This window comes from Notolepis coatsorum, assembly GCF_963971535.1.
Source record: "Notolepis coatsorum genome assembly, chromosome: 4".
NCBI lineage: Eukaryota > Metazoa > Chordata > Actinopteri > Aulopiformes > Paralepididae > Notolepis > Notolepis coatsorum.
Window position 1 is genome coordinate 191,874,551 of NC_140168.1, and position 8,874 is coordinate 191,883,424.

The 8,874-nt window shown below is 43.3% G+C and overlaps 1 long non-coding RNA gene across 1 annotated transcript; it reads right to left on the reverse strand.

Annotated features, from left to right (window-relative positions):
* Positions 1 to 980: 980 nt before the first annotated feature.
* LOC311226856 lies at positions 981 to 2,620 on the reverse strand. Its single transcript, XR_014619555.1, has 3 exons — positions 2,434 to 2,620; positions 1,921 to 2,133; positions 981 to 1,199 (listed from the first exon to the last, which is right to left on the reverse strand). It is a non-coding gene; the product is annotated as an uncharacterized lncRNA (long non-coding RNA).
* Positions 2,621 to 8,874: the final 6,254 nt, after the last annotated feature.

The following is an 8,874-nucleotide window of genomic DNA, read 5'->3' on the forward strand; positions in this document are numbered from 1 at the left end:
AATATTATCATTAAACTATTTGTAGTCCGGGCTAGAACTACACACACCCGTTAGTGGAGGTCTGAGAAAACATCGACCCATTATTTATAATCATAAATCTACCTCAAATCATTCAATGCAAAACTATGCAGGGCATGCATCTTATTTTCCTATTTGACCTTTGGATGAATAGAATATTGCTTACTCCAGTGGGACAACAGAGTCCGAAAGATTGGATAATGCACAGCAAATTACTCCAATCTTATCAATCAGCGCCAGTGACTCGCCTGTTTTTACAGCCATGTGTTCAACGGGCAGGGTACTCTGCAGAATTTGGTACTTTCTTCTCACTAATCCTATGACCCTTTCCACGTGAATACGCACATTAGCGAGTTTTCTTGTTTGCTCAACTTCATATGCAGATAGCTGGCTCTTCCCTTTTGTGAAAGCAGGCATCTTCAATGAAGCACAGTAAAACCCTACACTATCCCCTATAGTAAACCCACGGTCTGCCAGAACAATGTCTCCGGTTAACAAATTATTTAGAAGGCTACTCTCTTCAGTTATCTGCTTGTCACTCACTCTCCCTCCCCAAGCACGAGAGATGTATGTGACATATCCTTGAGGAGCAATGTCAATGAGAAATTTAACTGTGTTATGGTGTTTATAATTGGACCAGGTTTGTGCTCTTGCCAGCAAATTAGATGGCCTTTCAAGGAAAACTTCAAAACAGTCCACTATTACGGCAACCTTGCATCCAAATGCTTGCCTGAATGACATTGGCATTGTAGCTTGCAGCACCTCTCGCTCTGGCCACTCTATTATAAACTCTAATCTTTCATGAAGTATGCCAATTATCTTGTGCCAAATTCGAGAAACAGTGGAACAGGAAACATTGAACCTGAAGGCCAAATCTTGGAGTGGAAGTTTTAGTCTCAACCGAATTAAGACCAACATGAACTGTTTAAATTTGGAGAGCGCCGACAAAGAGCTATAGTTGATGTGTGGCTCACATAGCTGAAACACTTGCATCAAAACTAAGAAATTGGGCAATCCTGTGTAAAATTTAGTCTTCTCTTCGTTGTTCTGAAAAGCATCTGGACTAAATTCCCTGTCCAGTACTTTTTTCCTGAGGTCACTCAGCTCCACTACCGAGTGATTCAGAACATCCTCCATCTTCTCAAGATCCTCCATAGTCAGGTCTGTCTGGCAGCCTGCATCTACATAGAATATATTTGGCAAAGGGGATAAGAGGGGAAAAGATAGTTTAGTTATATAATTTACAAATTGTATAAAGGTGGTGGTAATTATTTTGGTTAAATTATGATGTAAACAAGTGACATACATAGTTGTCAAAATACATTTAATTTAATTTACTCTTGTCTGTCTCTCTCCCACACACACTCTGTCTCTCTCTGTCTGTCTGTCTGTCACACACTCTGTCTCTCCCCCTTTCTGTCTGTCTCTCTCCCACACTCTCCCCTTTCTGTCTGTCTCTCTCACACACACTCTGTCTCTCTGTCTGTCTCTCTCCCACACACACTGTCTCTCTGTCTGTTTGTCTCTCTCCCACACACACTCTCTCTCTGTCTGTCTCTCTCCACACACACTGTCTGTCTGTCTCTCTCCCACACTCTGCCCCTTCTGTCTGTCTCTCTCCCACACACACTCTGTCTCTCTCTCTCTCTGTCTGTCTCTCTCTGTCTGTCTCTCTCCCACACACACTGTCTCTCTGTCTGTTTGTCTCTCTCCCACACACACTCTCTCTCTGTCTGTCTCTCTCCCACACACACTGTCTGTCTGTCTCTCTCCCACACTCTGCCCCTTCTGTCTGTCTCTCTCCCACACATATGATGTAAACAAGTGACATACATAGTTGTCAAAATACTTAATGTAACATTGGCTACATGAAAGCTCCTCCATGCATTATATTTAATTTACCTTTGTGGTATTCCGATGCTGGGCTCTGTGAGCCCTCACCGAGGTCCAGCAATGCCTCTGCTGCATCGGTGCAGGTCTCATCTGCTTTTCTGGACCTCAACCTTTCCTCACGTTGACATGATGCCTCTGTCATTGGTTTACCTTGCTGGTAACCAAGGTTAACTGTAGGAGCCCAGTCTGGAGAGTCTACATCGTTGGCAGCACTCGGGCAGCCTGAATAAAATAAATAGCAAAGTGATAAACACCCAACAATGACAGCAAAGAGGGATAACAGTTAGTAGTTTCGGTCCTAAGAGATCGTTGAAAACCACTGGCCGTGATAGCTAGCTAATGTTAGCATTGCTAAAAACAAAGACACCGGAAGATAGCGTCAGCTATCTAGCTGCGAAACACAAACACACAGGGTGATATCACAGATGTAACGTTAGCTATATGTTTCCAGCAATATTGCCTCCTGGTCTGTATTTTTGTCAGTTTTATCCAGCTATGTAAGTAGCTAAATTACTGCCTTACCTTTCACAAAGTGGTCACTGCATATACGCGCGTTGTCTGATTCGGCTCCTCCAGACCTCAACCGGAGATTTCGGATCCACGCCTGCCGCCGTTTTTCTGTGACTTTTTTAAACTTCTCCCCTTTATGTATAACCACTTTCGGGACTCGAAAGTACCCCTTGTTTTTTTCCCGATTCGATCGGTTGGTACAGCCATAAACCGCTCAAAACTTTGGCATTTTAATCAGAGAGTCTCACTGACTATAAGTATCTTCGTTATGTGCAAATCACTTCCTGCCCCCCAACAACATTCCACTAGAGCGAATGACGTCACCTGCAAACAACCTATTGGACTATATAGCACTCACAAATGTAAATAGTTGCCGACAGCGTAATGAGAGAGAGAGATACTGTCATTACGAGCGAGGCGCAAGTTGACTAGAGAGTAGAGAGTAGAGAGAGAGAGAGAGAGAGAGAGAGAGAGAGAGAGAGAGAGAGAGAGAGAGAGAGATAGAAGAGAGAGAGAGAGAGAGAGAGAGAGAGAGAGAGAGAGAGAGAGAGAGAGAGAGAGAGAGAGAGAGAGAGATAGAGAGAGAGATAGAGAGAGAGAGAGAGAGAGAGAGAGAGAGAGAGAGAGAGAGAGAGAGAGGCTGGCGCCTGGAGATTTGTGGTCTACCGAGCTCACTTTTCTCGTTTTTTTAATAAGTGCTACGAGAAGGGAACAAGAGAGAAAGTAGTAGAAAAGACTCACGCACATCCCAAATGTAGTCACGGGTGCTAGACTCTAAATAGATCTGTAATGTTTGTGGAAAAAAAGTCTGCACACCGTCTAGTGTTCCCAAGTTTTAATGTACTTGAACACAACGTTTCGGCCTGTGGCCTTTTTCAAGTGTCAACGACATGTGAAAAGGGGTGGGGTATATATACATATACAAATTAAAGGTCAAGGTTGAGCCAGGTCAAAGTTCAAATCAATTAGCCTATAGGCTACACATTTACAGACCATATTGCAGCTCAAGTGCCTAGAACATACGGTACATAGTAACAATAACAGTAGTACGGTAGTTTAGTAGTTAAATGTGACACACCTTCACATGCCAAAATTGAGAAAATATATAATAAGAAAACTTAAAAAACACAAAAATTTATTAAAAAAAACACAAAATCAGGACAGAATGTGTGTATTTACAGGAAGGGTTTGATGTCAAACTCTTCATTCAGTCCAAGAGGGGCCATAGTCTGCAGGGTGTGAATATGGTAGGTCTCTCTCTGCAAAAGTAGTTTGCCATGGTCTCCTCCTCTCGCTGGTCTCTCTACCTTTTCAATGCCTGTGTATCTTAATGTGCTGATATTGTGTCGTGCCTGTCTAAAGTGTACTGCAACCGGGTTATGTTCATCACCACATCTGATGTTGCTGCGGTGTTCGCTGATGCGTATTTTGAGTTGCCGGTTGGTTTTACCTACATAGCACAGGCCACAAGGGCATTTGATTAGGTAGATGACATGAGTGGAGCTACAGGTGATGAAGCCACGGACTCTGAGGGTTTTACCATTACGTGGATGTGTGTAGGTCTTACTCTTAATAGTATAGCCACACTGTGCACAGTTACCACACTTATAGTTCCCATCCGGGGTGTTATCTAGGAACGTGGGTCTGTGAGCCGTGGGTGGGCTATAGGATCTCACTAGTTGGTTTCTCAGGTTGGGGGGGGCGTTTGTAAACTACGGCAGGAGGTTCCTTGAAAACAGCTTGGAGTTTGGGATCAGAGTTGATGATGTGCCAATGTTTATGTAGGATCTTTTTTAATTCAAAACCTACAGGAGAGTATGTAGTGCAGCACCATTGTTGGTCAGTACAGTTTCAATTAGGTCACATATGCAGGTAGTACTGGGTTTATCAGTGTCGGGTCTGAGGCTCAGAAAGGTACGTGCCGCTTCAATCCCACCATCATGTGGGATGTTGGTGTACAGACTAGTCACATCTAAAGTGACAAAAGTAGCCTTGTCTGGTAGTACAGTGGCCTTTAGTTTGTTAATGAGATCAATGGAATCCTGTGTATATGAGGGAAGGGAGGTCACCCATGGCTTGAGACTATGGTCCACAAAAGTGGAGATGTTGGTGGTCAGAGATCCGATACCACTCACAATGGGTCTGCCAGGAAGGGGGGTTGTTTGGGATTTGTGGATTTTGGGAAGTGTGTAAATGACAGGAGTCACAGGGTACTCGTTCTTCATGAATTCAAATCCGTTCTTTGTGATTTCCCCTTTCTCTAGCCAAAACAACAATTTATCATGGACAGACTGCAGACAGACAGATTGTGTGGTAGGGTCAGACAGTAACTTACTGTAAAACGACTGATCATTTAATTGTCTCATAATTTCATTTTCATAGTCCACAGTGTTCTGAAGTACAATAGCACCACCTTTGTCCGCTGGTCGAACAATCACTGTCTTGTCCTTGCCTAAGGTAGTGATAGCCTCTCTTTCCGCTTTACACATGTTGTTGTACACTTTATATTCCCGTTTGTTTTTTAAGATAGCCTGTACATCATTTTCTACTAAACGACAATATGTGTCGAGGGATGCATTGCGATTTCTTGGGGGAATAAAGGTGGATTTCTTCTTGAATGGGGTAATAGGTTTACTCACTGTTGTGTTGGCCTGAGAGGGGGTGGCGCTGTGCACGGGGACATGAGTAACTGGGCTGGTGGCTCCTCCAGAGTGGAAGAACTCTTTCAGTCTCAATGTTCTGAAGAACTTGTGGAAGTCTATGATGGTATCAAAGTCGTTGGTGGTGCTATTTTCAGTTAATGGAAAAAAACGTGTCAGAAGTCAGAACCTAGGGGAATCTGAGTCGGCGGCACAAGTGATACACAGGAAGGGTGCGCTGTCGATCTGTGAATGGAGAAATAACTCAATAAGACACATTATCTCTTCTTGCCTTGCTTTCACTACCACACTACAGACTGTTAACCCCTTTCACCCCCTATTCATAATTCATGCAAGTACTCAATCTGGGAAAACATTACTCGTGCCCATCCGTGGGCTGTATGTCTGTCTCTGTGATGCTCAGATCGAGGTGGGCATGGATCAGAGGAAGCTGACCGGCTGGCTGGATGCCATGACGGAGACCACGGTGTCGGTACAGATCCCAAGTTTCCATGTGGAAGACGGCTTCAGTTAGAGTTAGAGGTGGTCTAGGTCTGGTTAGGGGTTAGAGTTAGAGGTGGTCTAGGTATGGTTATACTGATCCGATACCAGTGCATACATTAAAAAACATTATTAAAAAAAATTATATAGATTATAAAACCTTTCTTTTCTTTTCTTTTTTACAGCTACTGTTTTATATATACTGTTTTTTAGTAATAACTATAGTAATGGTATTTATTCAACAACAGGTGATTGTATAGATTAGTATTAGTATCATTAATTGACAACTAACGGAACGTAGACCAATCTCAGTCACTCTTATTGTCTGGGACCAAATTCGGTCACGCCCCATTTTGCGCGACATCCAGGCTCTTTTTTACCGTCAGCGTTTGGGAATTTCATGTCAACAGGTAGATGAAGTGAAATTATACTTATTTTAGAATATATATATCAAATTTTATGAGTATTCATCTATATTTAGTAATCTAAAGACAATATCACGTTCGCCTCCCCCTTTTCCAAGATGGATGCAATGCTGCTGTGCTGGTGTCTCTGGTGAAAATAATCCGCTAAAAATCTAAGTAATCCTCTATATTTTTTCAACCACAAAATTGTCAGTGGACTTTGGATGTCCCTTTATGTCATCTTTGTCAAAATGTGTGACCAGAAGCAATATTGACTATTGGTTTGAGCTGTTTCAGTAGCTGGTTAGCTACCACCATCAGCCAGGCAACCAGGCTGAGCACAGGCCCCACCATCAGCCAGACTACCAGGCTGAGCACAGGCCCCACCATCTGCCAGGCTACCAGGCTGAGCACAGGCCCCACCATCTGCCAGACTACCAGGCTGAGCACAGGCCCCACCATCTGCCAGACTACCAGGCTGAGCACAGGCCCCACCATCTGCCAGACTACCAGGCTGAGCACAGGCCCCACCATCTGCCAGACTACCAGGCTGAGCACAGGCCCCACCATCTGCCAGGCTACCAGGCTGAGCACAGGCCCCACCATCTGCCAGACTACCAGGCTGAGCACAGGCCCCACCATCTGCCAGACTACCAGGCTGAGCACAGGCCCCACCATCTGCCAGGCTACCAGGCTGAACACAGGCCCCACCATCTGCCAGGCTACCAGGCTGAGCACAGGCCCCACCATCTGCCAGACTACCAGGCTGAGCACAGGCCCCACCATCTGCCAGACTACCAGGCTGAGCACAGGCCCCACCATCTGCCAGGCTACCAGGCTGAACACAGGCCCCACCATCTGCCAGGCTACCAGGCTGAGCACAGGCCCCACCATCTGCCAGGCTACCAGGCTGAACACAGGCCCCACCATCTGCCAGACTACCAGGCTGAGCACAGGCCCCACCATCTGCCAGGCTACCAGGCTGAGCACAGGCCCCACCATCAGCCAGACTACCAGGCCAGGCTTCAACAGCCCAGCTACCACCATCAGCAACCGGGCACCACCAGGCTAGCAGCAGCCACCCTGGCTCCACCATCGTCTCTAGCCTGGGATCCATATGCTTCAGCTTAAGCATCATTGTGTTTTGTTGGTGAGACCTCTTGCTTTCTGCTTCACTGAATCACTGTAGTCACTGTAAATATGTCACGTAGAGGAAATAGAAGTGATGAAGAGGCTGTTACTATTTCAATGGTTCATGAACTGCTTGAACAACAAAAACTGTTTTACAAAGATCTCATTCAGCTGCAAGAAAATAATTACAAATCATTCCTACAATTGATTGTTGACTCCACAAACGTACGAGTTGACAACTTGATGAAAGATCTACTCAATGTTTCCAAAGATGTTCAAGACCTAAAATCTAGTCTGCAGTTCTCCCAGGCAGATGTGGATGATTTGAAGTCTGCTAAACAGGATGATTTGAATAAATTGCAACAGATATCAAAAAACATCGCCACAATGCAATCTGAAATGGTCAGTTTTTCCTCAAAAACAGACTACCTTGACAATCAGTCTAGACGCAACAATCTTGTTTTTGATGGCTTACCAGATGAGAAATCTGAAACTTGGAATGACTCAGAAAAAAAGGTCAGGAAAGTACTTACTGACCATCTCAAGATAAATGCTAATCAAGTTGAATTTGAACGTGCCCATAGAACGGGGAGGTATGACGCATCGGGTCGGGATCGGCCTGTTGTTGTTAAACTTCTTCGTTCTAGGGACAAGGATGAGATTATGAGATGTGCAAAATCACTTAAAGGCACCAAAATCTTTATCAATGAGGACTACACAGAGAGTGTCCGTGCAAAACGAAAATAATTGCTGCCAAAAATGAGAGAAGAGAGAGATAAAGGGAACATAGCCTACCTGAAGTTTGACCGACTCATAGTCCACCGACCTGGTACCAACACCAACACCAACACAAGCAGTGATCATTCATAATGGATAATATTCCAGTTTTTAACGTTTTAGGCCTTTATGCACATACTTTCTTTTAATGACAGTTACCACACTTTGTTTAAAATGCAATGCTAAAGTTAAATGTGGTACTGTTTGTACATGTTGTAATAGACTACTTCATACAAGGTGTACACCTTTAGATAGATTTAATTCAGCTGAATGGTCATCATGGATTTGTGATTGCTGTTCTACTATATTTCCTTATCACAGTTTAAATGACACAGATTTTAGCAATATTGTTTTTGAGTCTGAGTTAGTTCCTTTGTCTGACTTCAATAACTTGATTCTTAATCCATTTGAACTTAATGAAAATAACAAACATATGGAATATGATAATGAGTTTGATCCTGACTCTATGTTTTTTAACAACACTAAGAATGAACTTGGTACTAGTGATTATTATGATGAAGAGGAGTTTAAGAAATACAATACACTTCTAGGACAGAAGGTACATAGTAACATATTCTCAAGTTTCCATCTAAACATACGTAGTTTGCAGAAAAAGTACGATCATTTAAACCAATACTTATCATCACTAGAGCATCAGTTTTCTGTAATTGCGCTCTCTGAAACCTGGCTCTGTGAGGATATCGCTGCATCCTATGATATGTCACAATATAACTCAATTCATTCCTGCAGACAGAATAAATCAGGAGGGGGAGTGTCAATTTATATACATCAAAACTTTCAATTTATTGAAAGAAAAGATCTTGCATTAACTTTGGCGACAGTTGATGCAGAGTCAGTGTTTATAGAAATACTTTCATGTACCATGTTTGGAGGAAAAAATATTATTGTTGGATGCATATATAGGCCCCCAAATACTGACATAAAAGTTTTTAATGATGCTTTTGCTTCTACTTTAGATGGAATTAACTTGGAAGGTAAAA